Source organism: Myodes glareolus, chromosome 12 (genome assembly GCF_982192425.1).
Source record: "Myodes glareolus chromosome 12, mMyoGla1.1, whole genome shotgun sequence".
Taxonomy (NCBI): Eukaryota; Metazoa; Chordata; class Mammalia; order Rodentia; family Cricetidae; genus Myodes; species Myodes glareolus.
The window spans coordinates 24,752,176-24,772,507 of NC_142037.1; positions in this window are offsets into that span (position 1 = coordinate 24,752,176).

A 20,332-nucleotide genomic window follows, 5' to 3' on the forward strand; every position below is an offset into this window, starting at 1 on the left:
GCCGCACTATTTGTAATAGCCAGAACATGGAAACAACCTAGGTGCCCCTCAATAGAAGAATGGTTAAGAAAGGTATGGAACATATACACATTAGAGTTCTACTCAGCGGTAAAAAATAATGACATCTTGAATTTTGCATGCAAATGGATGGAAATAGAAAACGCTTTACTGATTGAGGTAACCCAGACACAAAAAGAGGAATATGGTATGTACTCACTCATAAGTGGATTCTAGCCATAGTTAAAGGTCTTTGAGCCTATAATTCGTGATCCTAGAAAAGCTAAATAAGAAGGTGAATCTGAAGAAAATCATATGGTTATCCTTCTGGATATTGGAAGTGGACAAGATTGCCAGGCAAACTTGGGTGCACGGGGGGTGGGGGGTGGAAGTAAGGGGAGATGGTTAGAGAGAAGGGAGAGGGGGAGGATAGGGGATGGCTTGGGGGAATGGGATGGGGGGGAGGGAGGAAGGATGGATATGGGAGCAGGGAAGTATATATCTCAACTAAGGGAGCCATTTTAGGGTTTGCAAGAGACTTGATTCTGGAGGGGTTCCCAGGCCCAAGGAGAGGTCCCCAGATTGTTCCCTGGGCAGCAGACAAGAGGGTGCCTGAACTGGCCTTGGCCCATAACCATACTGATGAATATTTTGCATATCACCATAGAACCTTCAGGCGATGGATGGAGATAGAGTCAGTGACACATATTGGAACACTGGACTTAACTCCCTAGGTCCAAATGAGAAGCAGAATGAGGGAGAACGTGAGCAAGAAAGGCAGGACCAGAGGGAACCTTCATCTGACGATAGATGGAGGTAGAGACGGAGACCCACATTGGAGCACTGGACTGAGCCCCCAAGGTCCAAATGAGGAGCAGAAGGAGGGAGACCATGAAAAAGGAAATCAGGACCATGAGGGGTGCGTTCACCCTCTGATACAAGGGACTGATCGAATGAGAGCTCACCAAGGCCAGCTGGACTGGGACTGAACGAGCATGTGATCAAACCGGAGTCTCTAAATGTGACTGACATGGGGGCTGACTGAGAAGCCATTGTCAATGACACTGGGTCTTGTTTTGTCTGCATGTACTGGCTTTTTGGGATCCTAGTCTGGTTGGATGCTCACCTTCCTAGACCTGGAGGGAGAGGGGAGGAACTTGAACTTCCCAGAGGGCAGGAAACCCTGACTGCTCTTAGGACTGGAGAGGGAGGAGGAGAGGGAGTGGGGGAGAGGAGGAGAGGGAGTGTGGGGAATGGGAGGGTATGGGGAGGAGGGGAGGAAGTGGAAATTTTTATAAACATATAAATAAATAAATTTGGAAAAAATATTTTATTTATTATGTATACAAATATTCTGTCTGTGTGTATGCCTGCAGGCCAGAAGGGGGCACCAGACCTCATGTGGTTGCTGGGAATTGAACTCATGACCTTTGGAAGAACAAGCAATGCTCTTAACCTCTGAGCCATCTCTCCAGCCCTAGAATTGGATCTCTTACAAGCTCATTTCACCCTTCCCCTTCTCGCTTGTCCTCTGAGGACCTCAGCCCAGAGGGTCTCGAGATACTAACATTTTCATCAGATGATCCCAGAAGGCCATGCAGAGGCCAAGAAGAATCAGCAGCCATGCTGGATTCCCACTCAGCCCACTACCACTAATGTCTATCCCCTGTCCAGTCACACCTCTGCAAGGCTGTCTATTCTCCATCCAACCTAGGCATTAAAATGCACGTGTCCTGAGTGCTCTTGTTCCTGTGGCATATAAACTATGCTGATGTTTATTTGTTATGGTTTTCTTTTTCTAACCTGTCTTTCCTTATGGGTGCGTTGGCTGTGACCCTGAGATGGAGAAAAGGGGTTTGCCTACTACATGCTCACCATATCACATTTAATCCCCCATTTGCTCCTTCCTTATTATGGCCGGTGACCCGCACCACATCTAGCTCAACAAGTGACCATTGGATCAATAAAGTGTGGGTCTGAGCTGCATTGTTTTCTGGTGGCTGGTGTCTTTGGACAATGGTGATCAGCCAGTTTTACGTGGCTCTTTAAAACTCATTCTTAGTGAGAATAAACTTAGAGACTAAACCTGTCATCTAGTATCTCTTGGAGTATTCCAGAATATGAGCAGATGCTAACCCAGGCCAAGCAGCCAGCTAAGGGCTCACTTCCCCGGAGGCCACGTGGCAGATTTCATCTTCAACCTCTACATCTCATGAGCACATGGCAGGTCCATTTCTTGATATTGACACAGGAAGCTGGTGACAATAAAGTTTATAAAGCTCAGCCTATTTGAACAACACAAAAACCTAGTGTAGGAAGATGACATCGCACTTCTTTGTACATTTCTTTCCCTCTGTGTGTTACTCCTTAGCATTGGGGGTAAAAAGTTGAGCGCGCACACACGCACACACTTCTTGTCCAGTTTTAAAATAGCAAGCGCAGCTGCTGGCAGACACTCTTCAAGGGTTTTAAAGTCACTAATCAATTTCACAGCTGGAGGCAGAGCACTTTCCCGGGAAGCATTCTGCACAGGACATGTGCTCTGACCTCATCAGGGCAACCATGGCTCTGAGGGAACCAGAGACGCCGCCTCAGAGCCTGTGGTGATGACAAGATGGCTGCAGGCATCCAGGCCTCAGAGACTGGCTACATTCTTGGGGGCTTTGCCTCTTCTTCAACCCCCACTCCCATTTTTGGCAAACTGAGCCAGAAACAAAGGAACCCAGCTTCAAGAACTTCTGTGGAAGCCCTTTTGGTTTGCAACCAAGACTTTGAATGTGGGAAAAGCAAGCACTTTCTCCTACCCCCAGGGCCTGGGGAGCACCATAATCTAGAAAGGTTGCATTAAAACACACCACAACTGGTTGTGGTGGCTCACACTGTCAACTCAGGGCTTGGGAAGCTGAGGCAAGAGGATGGCCTCAGGTTTCAGGATAGCCTGAGCAGCGTAGTGAGATTTAGGCCAGCTCAGGCTACAGACAAGATCCTGTCCAAGAAGCTAACACACACACACACACACACACACACACACACACACACACACAGAGAGAGAGAGAGAGAGAGAGAGAGAGAGAGAGAGACAGACAGACAGACAGACAGAGACAGAGACAGAGACAGAGACAGAGACAGACAGACAGACAGACAGACACACACACACACACACACACACACACACACACTGATGGTACTGGGGTCATTGTGCTCAGCAGAGAGTGTATGAAATGTGTGCTTAGCATGCAGAGGTCCTGCCTTCTTGACTCTTTGTCCCCAAACAAGGACTCCTCCTGCAGCCGACTGCTGAGAGAGCCCGGATTGCAGAGTTCTGATACAATGTGTTTAGAGTGAGACCTGGCATTTGCTCTTGCTGCCTATGGTCCTGAACCACCCACAAGAATGTTGCTTTCTTTCACTGAAGTGTTTGCTTTATCATAGTGCTGTGTGAGGAAACAGGTTTTTGTTTGTTTGTTTTGTGTGGTTCCGTAGATGGAACCCAGACCAAGCAAAGTCATGCGAGTGCTCCACTGACGAGCCACAGCCACTTCTCTTTGCCCGCACATGGGACACATGGCTCTACACTGGACTCGCCTTTGTAGATGTCAGTTTGGTAGGACCTGCGGGAAGTGGCAGATGAAGATTCACAAGCTGAATTACTTCTCTTGTGTCATCCTGCTTCAGGATGGCAACTGAAAGGACTACACTGTGAGATCATTTTAAGGGCTTTCTGGTGTAGGATGGTCTTCTGTCTATGTGTTCCTTTCATTGGTTAAATAAAGAAGCTGCCTTGGCCTTTTGATAGGCCAACCCTTAGGTGGATGGAGTAGACAGAACAGAATGCTGGGAGAAAGGAGGCAGAGACAGAGAGCTGCCATGGAACCAGCCACCAGGTCAGACAAGCTAAATCTTTCCTGGTAAGCCACAACCCCATGGTGATACACAGATTACTAGATATGGGTTAAAGCAAGACGTGAGAGTTAGCCAATAAGAGGCTAGAGTTAATGGGCCAAGCAGTGTTTAAATGAATACAGTTTCCATGTAATTATTTCAGATAAAGCTAGCCGGGAGCTGGGCGCCAGGAAACAGCCTGCTGCTCCTTTCACTACAGATTTTTTTCCTTGAGCCCCATCATACACTTCCCTGAAGAGTGCCTCACTCACTCTGGTGCTTTATGGAGGGAGCATCTGTATATCACTGTGCATGGGGATTTTCCTGCTCTTCAAACCTTTCTCCCAAGAAGCAAAAGAAGCAAGGTAGTTTAAGATAAAGAGGCCGATTTTCAAAGGGAAGCAATGCCCTTTATTTCCTACCTGGAAGGAATCACGTACCATGGGGGACTCATCTATCGCCCTGGAGCTCATTTCAGACACGGAGTTAGAGAATGGATGTGGATTGTTTATGACATAGCTCTAGGACCCTTGAGGCAGCTCAGCTGTAGGTCATTTGCACAGTATGTGCAAGGCCTAAGTTTGTCCCTACCACCATTTTTAAAAAAGGTAGAAAAGAACTTACAGGATAAGTGTGTGTGTGTATGTGTGTGTGTGTGTGTGTGTGTGTGTGTGTGTGTGTGTGTGTGTAACCACAAACTGGAGATAGTCCTTGCCTAATATAAATGTAACAAATCCACAATTTCTCCAAATTCTAGACAGCCAAGTATTAAATTCAAAGCCAATACTTACCACCTTAACACAAATTTTCGGAAAAAAAGAAAGAATAAAGTTGAAACAAATATAAGAGGCAATCATTGATCCTATCCATTATCCGCTAGCCCTCAAGACGGTGTCACCAGCAATGAGACATCTTGGTGGTGTTTGATCATAGTCTTGTGTCCTGTACCATCCTACAGGTTGACTGGGTGATGCTGTTAATGCTGAACTAGGCCAAATTCCATAGTTTCTTTCCTGGGCTCTCTAGTTCTGTGGCTACAGTCACTTGGGGGGACTGGTTGGTATAGGCTGCCCATTGTCATCTCACTGCGGCTATCCACCCTCTAGCGGGGATCTGAGCTTGCTCTCATAGTGGCACCGGAGGGTATGATGCGGTTTGCATGAGATATGTCCCCTATGGGGACATTTGAATAGTTAGTGGTACTGTTAGTGGAAGGTTAGGAGGTGTGGCCTTACTGGAAGGACGTCCCTGGGTCCAGGCGCATTGAGAGCTTAAAGCTTTGCTCTTCTTCCTGTTGACTCACTCTACTTCAGCTTGAATCTGAAGATGCGCATTCTTGGCTTCCTGCCATGCCCTCCACTAGCTGCCGTGGCTCCCATGCCCTCCGCTCACTGTCATGGCCACCATGCCCTCAATTCGCTGCCGTGGCCTCCATGCCCTCTGCTCACTGCCAGACTTGTCTATGCTGGTGACTCCTATGCCTCTGGAATTGTAAGCCTAAATAAGTTGTCTTGGTCCTGGTGTTTTCTCAGGGCAGCAGAGACATAACTAACACAAGTGTAGAGACCGACGGAAGAAGGAGGCAGTCACCAGTCCTCTTCAGCACTGGGCTGGGACCCACACATCAGTAATTGGTGTTGCACTCTGTTAGCTAAAGCCACACAAATTCAAATTTGGGTATGAAGGCCTTAATCAGGCGACTCCGAGATCATCTTGGGAGAGTAAAGAATTAGTGTTCTGTTGTAGACAACGTTTATTCACATAGTTTTTTTTTTAATATTTATTTATTTATTATGTATATAATATTCTGTATATGTGTGGATTCTGCAGGCCAGAAGAGGGCACCAGACCTCATTACAGATGGTTGTGAGACACCATGTGGTTGCCGGGAATTGAACTCAGGACCTTTGGAAGAGCAGGCAATGCTCTTAACCACTGAGCCATCTCCAGCCCCCTATTCACATAGTTTTTATCATTAAGATTTATGGGCCCTAGATCTGATTTTCCCCACCCAACAGCAAACTCCTCAAATCCTTTGCCAGGTAGGAGCTACAAACTTGATGTGTGCAAGAGGAGCACTGCTTTCTCCATTATCAGCCACTGTTCCTCTTGTGCGGTAGCTGCCAGCGGGGCTACAGAAGCAAAGTGGAGCTGATCGACAATAGAGACCCCATGTTCTTCCCTTAGTCATCACATCTGGAGCAGGAATGACTTATCACAGGCTTTGCTGCAGAAACACGTGGGAGATTTTCTTCCTTGGGAAAGTCTAAGCAACAAGGTCAACAAGATGATTGTCTAGCCCTCACAGAATGCTGCAGGAGCACCTTCCGCTCCTTCAGCCAATAGCCGCTGAAATACCAGCCCACTGGGGTGAGGTATATTTCTCTTTAAAAAAGAGCGGCAAGCCTCGACTCGCTCTCTTGGTTCCGGCGCTTGGTTCCGGCTCCTGCTCCAGCGACGAGGCTCCTTTTCTGACGATTGGTGTTTTGTAAGTTTTACCCCCCAAAATAAATACCCCTTTAAAACCTAACTGGTGTGGGATTGTTTTCGCGCATTAACAGACTACTTCAAAGCAGCATTTTCCTGTGAGAAAAGTATGACTTAAAGCAGGATTTATAAATGAAAGCTAGCCACAGCTCTCCAATGTTACTCTAGCATGTGAGAATGCTAATGTGCCGGAAGAAGCTGTGAAGGGTAAAACTAGGATCCCATCTGGTATCCTTCATCATCCTTCTTTGTATTATTATGTAAATTTACATAAACATTTTCTGACTCAAAATATAGGACTTGTAGAAGCTAAAGTGATGGGTCAGTGGTTAAGAGGACCTCTTGCTCTTCCAGAGGACCCACGTTTTGTTCTCAGCACCCACTCGAGGAGACGCACAACCACTTGTTAACTCCCCTGAGGGAACCACAACAGCTCTGGCCTCCTTAGGTAACTGCACACCTGTGCACATACACATGCACACACATACACACACAATTAGAGGTAAAATAAATATAAAAGTGTATGTATACTAAAGCTAGCATGCTTGCTTCTGTGTAAAATTAGTGACTGTCACACTAATCAGAGTCTCATGATACCGAAAATGAACTCCCGTTTCAGCCGACCCAGACGACTGTACACATATAGGAGAATTCATACTCTGAACTTCACACGGAGTGTCTGTCTTTATTTGAGAATGGATACTGTATTTCAATATTAACAAATCCAATCGTCTTTATTTCTGAAATTATATAGCTAGCTACAGTGGGAACTCACACAAGCAGATGACCGTCAATCATCCACAAGTTCAGAAAGGCCAGCGATATCATTCCAACCCCTTCCAAAGATGAAGCCAAATGCAGACGGCAAAGGTTCCAGCATTCTACCCAACCAGAGCTGAGCCCTTGTGTCTCCAAGCTCCACTGTGGTGACAGAAGGTGTAGAAAATGTGGGGTACAGCAGGCCTTTGATAAATGACTGATAATCTTTGTTTCCTTGCCATTTTTGCCATTGGTCAGAAGTAGTTATAATAGTATATTGTTCTTTGCCTCCCCGTCACCCCTGGGAGCTCATCAACAAGGCTTCTTGAGTCAAAGCAGAGAGGAGGGAAAAGTAGGAGACACCTGCAGAAATCAAAGGGTCCTGGTGTCTGGGGGATTCAATCTGAGTGTGCCTAAGAGTCGTCTTGGGCCCTTGTTGCTTCAGCTGTCCAGAACCGCCACCTTTCACCGTGTGGACCCTCTCAAGGCCACAGCATCAGCATTACAGCCCTGCCTCACCTCTTGCACGGCTGCACATCAATGCTATTCCACCCAAAGCAGATTCCCAAAGGGCTTGGACTTGGCTGCTGGAATCTAGAGAATTATTTAGGATGGTGGATTAAAAACCAAGTAGGTAAGTGTGGAGAAGAACATAAAGCAGATAATCATTGTAGGTCCTGCTGGATCTGGAATATTAGAATTTTAAACAAGCACAATATTTCTGCAAGTAGATTTTAGTCGCAAACTGAGAGGTGTCAATTTAGGGCTACGTGGTTTAGTTAGGGTACTAAAAATCACAGTTCCAAGATAGTTTGTGTGTGTGTGTGTGTGTGTGTGTGTGTGTGTGTGTGTGTGTGTAAGAGAGTCATTTTCTCTCCTCGCCTTTTCCTTTCTCCCCCTTTCTCTCCATCCCTTCCTTCATTTATTTCTCTTTCTTTCTGGTAGGATCTTACTGCACAGCTCAGGGTACCCTCAATTTTAGGATCTGTATTAGTTACTTTTTATCTCTGTGATAAAACACCATGAGCAAGGCTACGTAGGGGTAAGGGTTCACTGGGGCTTACAGTCCTGAGGGTTAGAGTCCGGAATGATGGGGCAAAGGCATGGTGTCAGGAGCAAGAAGCCAAAGACTCACACTTTGAACAGCCAGCATGAAGTAGAGAGAACTAACTTCAAGTGTCAAGAGTCTTTAAATTCTCAAAGTCCACCTACAGGGACACACTTTCTCTAACAAGGTCACATCTCCTAAACCTCCCAAACAACACCATGAGTTGGGGGCCAAGTATTCAAATGCCTGAGACTATGCAACATCTCACTGAAAGGGCCACAAGATCCTCCTGCTTTTGTCTCCCATTATTACTTTAATATTTATATTTTGGATTAAACATAACTTGTAGCATGATTAATAAAAACCCAGAGACATAAATTGGGGGTTCAACCTGAAGGTCGGAAAAGCAAAATAGTCAGCCATTCGTTCTTACCTCTACCTCAGTCTGGAGGCAATCCTGCCTCCAGAAATCTCAGAATGAGACTGTGTGTGAGAGCTGTCTCCTCCCGTTTTGTATTCCTCTCTAGTGCTGGGATTAAAGGCGTGAACCACTATCACCCAGTTTCTATGGTAAACTAGTGTGGCTACTGGGATTAAAGGTGCGTGTCACCACTGCCTGGTCTGTAAGGCTGATCAATGTGGCAGTTTTACTCTCTGAACTTCAGGCAAGCTTTATCCATTAAAATAATAATGAAATATCACTCCATTAACTGACAAAGTTCTGCATGTTAAAGATCACCCTTGTATTTTTTTTCTTGGCTACTTCTTTAAAAAGTATTATGCATATTTAATATATAAAATATGATGTTATGGGATCTATATATTCAGTTAAGTGTTTATTAAAGTGAAAAATAGTTTATTTACCTCACATAATTACTCATTTTAGATATCTGTTTGCAAGAGCAGCTAAAATCTATGTATTTTGCACAAATCCCATATAAACGATTTGATCATTCTGATTTCACTCAACAAGAAAATACCCAGTCTATAGATGACACATTGGTATTATCTAGATGAGATACAGTGGACTAGGCTCTTGCCTTCAAAGAGCCTAGATCCTGTTTGGAGGAAGTTTACTTATGATTTAAAGTAAGATCCTGATCATCAGAAGGTTGTTTGCACTGCCTCACACCCAACTTTCACTCTTTCTCACCCCCAGCATGTGGCCACGTGGTCTCAGTTCTGGGTCTGACACCCTAAAGTCAGATGAAGGCGATTGTTCCCACAAAGAGAGTACAGAGGAGGACGCTGTGGCTTCAGCTCCCCCTGTACTCGCTGGTCGCATCTCAACTCCTTATTTGTTTAAATGGACTACCCTCAAGACCTACACCTTTGAGGGTAGTAATTGATGTGTTCAATTTTAGGGTCGCAGGTCTGTTGTCTTTCAGCCAGAAGAGGGCGCGCAAGAGCCCCGACAGGGAACGCGAGAATTTTTATGACTTTTCATATATTTTCCTATGTTCTGTAACACCTGGAATTTTATTCTTCAATTTAGCACTTGGAATGGGCTACCAAAGCCGTGTTCTAACAACACATGATTTATATTTAATAATTTGTTAAAAACAGAAAAAGCATAAATCAGCCACTGATACTGAAGAACGGGCTTGGGCTCCAACCTGCCAAACAAGAGCAACCAGGAATGCTGACCCTTTAGTGTCTAAATGACAGAGCACCGAATCAGAAGGGTAAGGGTTAAACCATTTCTATGTCACCGTGTGAACAGGAACCAGACTGCCATGAATGCTAACAGTTGGTGAACTGGAATAGGAGCAGTCGGGAGTCTTTTGTGCAACTTTTCCTGCATTTGAAATTAGGTGTAAGCAAGAAAGGAAAAAAAATTGTCATTTGCTTTGGTCAGTCAGGCCCAGAGTGATTTTACTATTTGGTAAAGTCAGAGCTCTTGGACCCACTTCTCGGGGGCAAGAAGCAGTGGTGAAAATAACTTGGCAGGGATCTGTACTTATAGCTGGCTGTCAGGTGGAACACAATTGCCACTGATGAAGGAGGTATGGCGATTGGTGCGCACGGATGATCTGAATTCAAGTTTTCTTTACCCTAGGAGTCACAGCGTCTCCCCTGCTTTGAAGACGCGACCGCCAATGGCAAGGATGTTTCCACAGAGAGGTGATGTTCGCTCGCAACTGTGGAAGCTGGAGAGAAAGAACCGCCTGGCTCAGAGCCCTTGCTGCTGCTCATGTGACGTCACTGTGATGTCAGCCTGTGTCATAGCACGCTGCCCCTTGGACTGGAGCTCAGCAATTGCAGGGTTATGTCGTGAGCGGGAGAGGCAGACTCTAAGCTGACACTCTGGCCTTTTCTCTGCATTTGCGGTAGAGTCTCCCCATGCGGCCAGGCTGGCCCGTCACTCCTGAGCTCAAGCAGACTTCCTGTCTGGCTCAGTCTCCTGAGTAGCTGCCATGACGGGTGCACACTACCATGCCCAACTGACACTTGGATCTCAAAGTCAACCAAGGCCAAACCTTCTGTTTCACCTGCGGGTCCACAGCCAGGACCCGTCATGATGAATAAAACAGAGTGAACTCTGTGCTGGAGAACTGGTTATTCACGCTTTCAAAAAAGTTATCATTTTAGAGTCTGACTTTTTTTTCTTCCTAAGCTGCATATGGATTCTCTCTCTCTCTCTCTCTCTCTCTGTCTCTCTCTCTCTCTCTCTCTCTCTCTCTCTCTCTCTCTCTCTTGTTTTGTAGACCAGGCTGGTCTTTGCCTCCCAAGCACTGGGATTAAAGGCATGTGTCACCACTGCCCGGTGGATAGTATTTCTCAAAAATTCAGTTGAGCTTGTCTTCTGGCAATACATAAGCAGGCAGCCTTTTGCTCTGTGGGTTTGTTTAGCTTTACATTGTTTCTATGTTTTGTTCTTAGCGCCTTTGCCCACTCGCTCCCATCCGGTATCGAATGCGCAAACGTATCTGAACTGTAAGAAGGAATTTGGAAGTTTTGCTTCAGTTTGGCCTTTCCTGTGCCCGATATCATGACCGGTGTATTCAGTCCAGCCCGCAAGATTTCTCCAAGTGGAGAAGGACAGAGGTTTTACTACAGTCCATAAATATGACCGTTTATTAGCCCCAACATATTTATGTTCTGCTCATTCAATGCTCACTTAAACTGTCCAATTTGCTTGACCCAGTCTATAAACGTAAATTGCCTATGTCGGAAAGAGACTCAGGATGGTTTTCGACTGTGTATTGAAATTCTACAATTTCTACAGGTGAACTAGCACCCTGGCAGAATGTACCAGGTCTCCTGGGACCCCAACATAAGGCTGCCCTTTTCATCTTCCTTTCTGCCTGTTCTTAGGGGCACTAACTGGCAGGACTGTAGTGATCCTCAATGATAGAATGCTTGCCTAGATTCTCAGGTTCTATTTTATTTTGTGTTTTTCATTTCTAGTGTGAACCCAAAATAGTGATAAAACATTAAGCACGTACGCGTTGCCAAAACGTTCACTGAAACACCGTTGGATATATATGACAGAGGTCACAGTTTGTCATGTATACAATGCTTGCTTGAGAAAGTTTGCAATCTTGCTCAGGGTCCTAAGTGTCATATTTACTATTTTACCTAAACATTCTTGTTCTGTATCTCTTGGTATGATCCAGGAAATACCAGTGAGAAGTCTTGAGCATGGACTGCTCTGGTTCTATCAACTGCAGTAATTACACCTTAAGATCACTCAGCACCTGCAAGGGAAGGCTTGTTTGGTTTGGTTTTGCTTTGCAGGCTGGGGACCAAATCTTGCATATTAGACAAGCTCTTGAGACACCGGGCTGCACCTCCAGACCACTCCTTCATATTATAGCTCATGATTTTCTTTGTGCACAAGGATAATTATCTCAGCCTACCTTTTCCTGTTTTCCAGTTCCCCTCAGTGTTCTCTTTGTGACCTTGTTTCCAGCATAAATTGACCCACTTCCAGGATTAAAATAACGAAAGATGTGTATGTTTGTATATATCTTTACAACAAATATATATATATGTAATATATATATACATATTTATGTGTGAGTGTGTATGTGTGCATCTTTACAACAATATATATGTATATATCAAATATATTTACACATATTTGTGTGTATGTGTTTACCTTATAAAATCTATGTGTGCACCAACGAGGAAACTGGTGTTGGAGAGTCTGAGCGCCAGTGACTTGTTCATTTCCTATTGAGACGTCATCTCATCTGGGCAATATTAGAAGACACCCATTGCAAATGAAAAGGGGTAAAGGAACCTAGCAATTACTTGCGCCACAATTACTTGCGTGACATTTTGCAGGAACTGGAAATTTCTTTTGAACTTATTAGGAAATTCTAGCAAGTGGGGATGAACTCAAAACCTCTCAAAGCTTACTTAATGACTTATTACAAGAGCCACTATGAGGATGCCAAGAAATCCAGCAAGATGCCCAGGATATGTCTGATGCCTAATCTGCGGTTATTACCTGAGCTGAGCTATAGTCTGTTCAACTATATTTTCTAGCATGAGAACATTTTTAAACCTTTCCTTCTAATTAGGCACTGAAAGCTCACGAGTTGGAGGCTCTCCAGCTAACTGTGATATAACGCAAGAATCCACGCTACAAAGCAAGATACGTCTTGAACACTATACGCTATAAAAGGTCTGAAATCCCAAAGGAGTCTTCCTTCAGCTGCCACTGGGATGCTGATCTTACTTGACATAGATTGCCTTAAACATTTCCTACTCCTTAGAACGCCGCACCACACAGAAAAGTCTCCTCTACTTTTCCAGCGAGGCCGTCCCCCTCCCACTATTCAGCATCCAGGGCCTGATACATGCTGTGTCAGGTCTCTGCCAATGACTACAGCCCCAGCCCAGGGACAGATATGGATTACTACGTAAGAACTCTTTAAACAAACAAAGTTTAATTCAATTGTTTCATGAGAGACTGGCTTCTTGCAAAAGCCAAAGAAAATCACAGATTAATTCAAAAGGTACGAAACTAAGGTTGAGACTCTAAAACTAAGGGGCGGGTGGAAATGTTAGTGTGCAGGACGGGGTAATTACTCCTGCTCTCAGGCAGTGCAAATCCCTCCATCGACTTCCTGCCGCCCTGAGCAGCACAATGGCTCTTTTATCTGGGGAGGCTGCTTTGATAAGGGAAATTATTGTTTATATCAAATCTCAACACCTACAATAAGGGGGACTTTTCTTCTTCCTCCCCTCTCCCCTTTTCTTCCTCCTTCTCTTCTTTGACATGGTCAGAGAAAAACAGTGGTCTTGCTAATTAGAAATCCCAGGGAGAATAGGGTCCAAAACCACCTTCTACATTATTTCAGTGAAAGACAATGAAATTATCTTTGCAAAATCCAGTTTCTCCGCCTGGATGTGGGACCATAGCGTCTGTCTGTCTGTCTGTCTGTCTGTCTGTCTGTCTCTCTCTCTCTCTCTCTCCTGTTTTGTTCTGGTACAGGATTTCTTTGTAGCTTTGGAACCTGCCTTGGAACTTGCTCTGTAGACCAGGCTGTCCCTGAACTCACAGAGATCCTCTTGCCTCTGCCTCCTGAGTGCTGGGATGAAAGGCATGCACCACCACTGCCTGGCAAGACTGTAGTCTCTCACCACACCATAACATCAGACATTTCTTCACTTCTTGCTGTTGGGACGAGGCCCACCTCACTCAGAAACTGCTCCCGCTGAAGTCCTATTATAGTGCAGGCAAGTGTTTCTCTGGTATATGGTGATCACCTAGTGTATGGGGGTTCCTGGTTGGGATACTAGGTTTCGGCAATGCCTCCTCCAGAGTGAGACTTATGCTTACAATCGGTGCTAGCCCGAGAGCACCCTTATCAGTCTCTAGGAAGTCAAGGGTAGAACACAGCGGCCACCTTTCCCATAGAGCGGCTGACAGCTCTCTATAGAGCCTGGCACTTCTCTTTTTCTGGGTCACATGGAGAAAGCAGTTTCTGTGGAGAGCAGAGGAAGCTCTGAGCGAAGTCCTAAAGGAATGTGTTCTCTTGATGCGAGCAGGCTGTTAGGATACCATAATCTCAGAACCATGAGAAAATGGCAATTACTTGTCCTCCACCCTGCCAGGGCACGGGTTCAGTAAGGCTCAGAGGAATGGAAACCCTTCCTCTAGTCAGAGTGCGAGTATTGGCAGTGCGTACAGTAACATTTTCCCCTGGATATTTATGGCCTGAAGACTGCTCCCTACAGAGACTGCTCCTACAGAGATTAGCTAAACCCATTGGCTTGGTCCAGCTCTGCACCATAAACCCCGCCCCCTTGTTTATCTCCTCCTTCCTGTTTAGTTGTGTGTAATAACCCTACCTCTCCATTCAACTGTATATAGCAGACACTCAGAGTTTCTGGGTGGCTGGGGCCTCTGCATCAGAGAGCCCAGGTCACATGATTCCAACCCTTTCCATGTCTGGCTGTCTTTCCTTTTTTCCCCTCAAATCTGTCCCTGGTCCCACACTGAACAAGGCAAATTTCCTTTCCTCATGGTCTTTCATTGCAACTATCTCTCACTTATTGAAAAAAATTAATACTTATTTATTTCTGAAACAAAGGGCATTATGAATCTATTACAGATGCTAGTCAGAAAGTACAGACCACCAGGGCAGGTTCCTGCAGCCCCCAGAGGCAGGGGTGGGCAGAAGATGGAAATATGTCCACTTGAACAGAATCAAGGACACTTTTTAATAAAGAAAACGTGGGAATACACCAGCGTTTCTAAGGACCCTTCACTGTAGAGGAGGGATGGAGCTGTAAGAAGCAGGGAGACTTTTGTGGCGGAGGGAGGACCACCAAGAAAAGTGCATGCTAATTCTGAAGGGACTGGGCCTAAAGGATCAGATGGAACTCGAAGGTTTAATGTATCTTTGAGAATGTGATCTAGCACTGTGTTTTTCACTGGTCTGTGGTTGGTCATCTCTCCCCTCCCCCATCCCTAATGAGCGACTCTCCAGGTCCTTGAAGTTAAAGTTAGGAGACTTCCTGGTGTTCCTCTCTCCATTCCTTCAGCTTCTCATCTGTGCACATGGGAACCACAGGATGCTCCGTACAGTATTTCCACTTTGTCCGTTAACTGGGGGTCAGCTGCAGCCTGAGGTGTTAGGTGCAAAATTCCAGGAACAGCTCGCATTTTAAGCTGCATGCCCTTCTGAGTAAAATGATGAAACCTCACACGGTCCCACTTTGTCCAGCTCAGAACTGGAGTCATTTCCTGTCAGTTTCATGAGCCGCACTCCGCCATCTTGGCTACAGCAGTCACTCGGCGCCCACCTCAGACACCAGCCTGATTGCTAAGGTGTCACTGTGTTACATTCAAGTAGATTGTTCTTTTATTTAATAATGGCCTTCAAGCACAAGAGTAGGGATGCTGGCAGTTTCAATATGCTGTATGTATTTTATCATTAGTTATTGCCTCCTGTTGTACCTGATTTATTAACTAATCCAACATAGATATCCATGGGGGATGTGATACACCTGTGGAATGTGTATACAGGTAGATGACGTAAGAATCAGAGGTGGGACACTCGGCTGGTCAGTTGTTGGTGGGCTGCTTGCTTGGCATTGGAAGGGAAAGTTCCCATATATATGAAGGCACAGGGGTACCTTTCTATTGTGAGAGTATGGGAGAAACTTTCCCCCCCATATCCTCAGCATAACAAAATATGTAAATATAAAGCGTGCATTCCCAGTGTGTGTAGTCATTGCCACCCTCTTTTCGAGGACAATCAACCTACAGCTCCACAGCCATTGTCAGCCATTTCCTCTTCCGTCCTCTCAGCATCTGATCACCGTTAGCCTGCTTTCTGTCTCTTTGGATTTGCCTTTTCTAGACATTTCCTGTAAGTCTTGGTTCTCAACCGTCCTAATGCTGTGACCCAGTTCGTCATGTTGGGGTGACCTCCGACCATAAAATCATTTCATTGCTACTTCATAACTGTAATTTTGCTACTATTATGAATCATAATGTAAATATGTATTCCAATGGTCTTAGGCAACCCCTGTGAAAGGGGCATCTGACACCCAAAGGTGTCTCAGCAGACAGATCTAGAGCCTCTGCTAGAAGCAGATTCATATAACGTATGCTCTTTGAATCCGTCTTTTGTCCACAGTGTTTTCAAGGTCCATGCATGTTGAGGCATGGTTTTACTTGGTTTTACTCCTTTTGTAGGTAGAATCTTATTGTAATTGTATGAATTTAGTTCATTTGGTCTATCCATTCTCCAGTTAGCAGATAGCCAGTAATTTCCACCCTTAGACTATTGTGAACAGTGGTGTTGAATATTAATGTATAAGTTTACGTATGGACATATGTTTTCAATGCTTTGAAATATATATATATATATCCGTATATATATATATATGGATCAATAGAATGGTGGAACCACATGGCCATTCTGTACGTAATTTTTTTAGGAACTCTCAAACTGCTTTGTACAATGGCTAAGCCATATCTCGTTCCACTAGCAGAGTTTTCAGGTATCAATTTTACCATATTCTCATACGCAGTGTTTGCAGGTATCACTTTTACCATATTCTCACAAGCACTATTTTTTGTTATCATCATTATTTCCATCCTAGGAGTAATGCTATATCTTGAGTTTCTGATTATGGCAACTAGTGACTAATGACAAAGAATATCCTTCCCTATGATTAACCATTTATTAGTGAGGGAGCTGTTCAAAGCTTTTGTAGGTTGGGTTGTTTTTATTTTCACTCTTGAGATATGGAATGCTTATGTTATAGACACTAGACTCACTATATATGATTTATAAATCTTTGCTGAAAGGTGTGTGTGTGTGTGTGTGTGTGTGTGTGTGTGTGTGTGTAGGCCTGAAGTTGATGTTGGATGTTTTTCTTGATCACTTTCCACTTTATATACTGAGATAGGGTCTCTCATTGAACACACGGATTGCAAATCTGTCCAGTCTCTCTCCTAAATTCTGGGATTGTGGTGTTGCGGAATATTCCTTTACAATGTGTGAAGATATGTCACTATGATTGGTTTAATAAAGAGCTCACAGGCGGGAAGAGGTTGGGTGAGACTCTGGGGACAGAGAGGTCTTGGGGAAGAAGAAAGTCAGAGTAACCAGCCAGACACAGAGGAAGCAGGACATCGAGGAGTGAAGGTAAAAGCCACGAGCCACGCTACAGCACAGAGACTAATAGAAATGGGTTAGTTTAAGCTATAAGCGCTAGTAAGAAACAAGTCTAAGCTAAGCCTGAACTTCCATAATTAATAACAAGTCTCTGTGTCATGATTTGGGGGCTGGTGGTCCTAAAAAGCTTGCTCCGTTGCGGGTAGCCAGTAGACCTGCTGGGGTTATAGCCCACAGCGGCAGTGGGTGTGAAGGAGATAAACTCTGGTCCTTCATGTTTCCATGACAACTGCTTTGCCCACTGAGACCTCTTCCCAGCCCCGCTGCAATCATTTTTTATAAACTGGCTGGTTTTGCCTTCATGTATACAAAATTTCTAGATGACTTTTAACTCCACATTTCTAAAAGAAAAATATAAAACAGTAAACATCCCAACAGGAGTTGTATAAAGAGATGGAGCAAGATGTAGAGTTGAAGTAACAACAGCAAAAAAAAAAAAAAAAAAAAGAAAGAAAAAAGAAAAAGAAAAAAGAAAAGAAAAGAAATAAAAAATAACATAACTATTTAGATTTGAGCATGTATTGGGTAACAAATACTAGAGCTTAAAAGAACATTTAGTGTAACAAACGTGAAACTTACAATACTGCTCCTACTCATGAAAAAAGAAGGGAAAACCGTGAGTGAACATTAAATTGTTCTGCTTTAATAGACTGCTGCTGTGTGTGTGGAGGGCGAGAGACTTCGGGTCTTGCTAAAACCCACAGAAAATCATAGTGGAGCTGAAGCTTTTACGACTACCAGCCACCCGAAATAACATGGCCTTCATATGATTCATATCAATTCCAGATAGCAGTTAGGACTAGTCATAATTAATTAATTAGTCTTGTAGTGCTGGCAATCAACCCAGGGCTGGTACTTGCTAGGCAATTGCTCTCCCGCTTGCTCCAGCCCACCCTCGAGACAGACGATTTTCAACAGGTGCTAGTGAGATGTCAGGAGTTTCTTTTCTTTCTTTTTGTCAAGTGTTGACACTGTTTTATTAGTTAACTAGACAATCCTCCAGTCCCGGAAAGTGTTAATTTTATCCTTTTCCTCAGCATCACCTACCCCAGCACCACCAAGGCCCTTCTTGGCGTTCTTCCTCTTCACACAGCCTGGGCCGCCACCGTAAGGAGAGCGGAGGGAGAACTCAATGTGTTTCTCGGAGTCCAGGTGGACAGCCAAGGATGGGCTTTCAACTACGGGCTTGTGGACCCCGATATGATGCTGGCGGGTGAACACACAGGCATGGCGTGGTGAATAGATTTGGCCAGGTCCAAATCTAAGCTGGGTCTGCAGCCGCCTGACTAAGAATTCCTCAATCTTCAGGCCCGATGCAATCCAGCTTGATCTTGTTCTCATCAGCACCCCAGTGAGAACAAGTGGCCTCGGCTAAGCATTGCCTTAAAACAAATACGCCATGGGTTCTTTTCGCCCAGCATCAGCAGCTCAGGGCAGCCTTGGGGATCTTGACCAGAATAAATTTGATCCTCGGTGCCCCACCTTTGTTCGGGAGCCCGCAGTCTCTGAGCAGCAACAATTCCTGGTTGAGACACAATTTTTTGAAAAATTTTCATACGGTCACAAAAGTCTTGTGACAAATCCTGCTTTGGAGAACATGTATATTGACTTCTCTAAGAATGCTGTGCCAACAAACTTACCCACATGACAAAGACCAGAAGTTTCTTTCAAAAATTATTTTATTCACATAAATGTGTTTGTATATGCACCTACAGGAAGGAAAAATGGTCCGAGAGTGTTTTATAGAATTCAGGTTTTAAAAAAGAGGGATCAGACTTTTGCATGTTTTAAATATGTCTTGGTCAGAGTGTCTAGATTTTGGTTTTTATTATAATAACCCCAGCACTGGGTTAGAAACAAAGAGAAACAAATAAAGAGGTACACAACTATTTATTGCTGCTACTCATACGCTACGGGAGCTAGTTTGGGTGTCTTAGGAGAAAATAGAGAAACCCAGCTGGCCTGTGAAGGAGAGCGATGGAATTTCTTTAGGTTTCCTCCAGAAAGAGCAAGGTCATCTTAAGCCCCCTTTGCAGCACCCATAATAGAAAAGTAGTTGATAAGCTATTTCATAAAATTTCAACACAGCGTATTAGGTACACAGTAAAAATAAAAACAAGCCAGAAGATGAGATAGAATGAGTGGGGCCTTTGAACACTGAAGACAATTATCACATTGAGTCACAACAAAACAAGTCTCCCCTTAATTTGAAGGAGATGTAACTCAATAGCAGACATCTGTTTAGAATGGACAAGACTTTGGGCCCAACCCCCAGCACTGGGTTAGAAACAAAGAGAAACAATTATGAGATGTACAGCTTTTTAAAAGAGAAAATGAATCTCCTCAAAGCACCATACTTCCAAATTTACCTATTATAGACTAATAGTTGAATATTTGGGGAAAAAAAACCAACAGCATTGTACTTAAACCAAAGTAAAACCAAACCATCTGACCAATTCAATGTGAAGTGTTGAAGAATTTTTTTTTCATGAATTATGGCAAACTGTGAGTTTTAGAGACCCAGATAAAAGGGACAGGAAAGGGGGGTACAGAGCAGGTGCTCTCCGCACTAAGTACAAATATCTTGTATCAGACAACAGTTATGGAAAAGACTTCAAGTGCTCACCCTCTTACAGGAGATGGAGTTTTCCGGCACTCCCAAGTGGACAGATCACAACTGCCTGTAATTTCAGATCCAGCGGCTCTAACGCCCTCTTTGGGCTCCTGAACTTACACGTGTACATACCCACTCATAGACAAAAATTTATACACATAATTATAAAAATAAAATAAAATTTAGAAAAGTATTTAACCCTCAGAATACCAAGTAAATCAATTTATACTGATATGGGAAATGGTAACTGTGGTGACCAGCAGGTTGGTAAATGGTCTTTGGAGTCAAGCAAGAAATGAGTCCAAGAAAATTGATACTTTCTGTCAGTGTGGGCTGGGAAATTTATCCTCACCTATAAAATGAGCAAAGTGATGTCTTCCTTATTAAATGAGA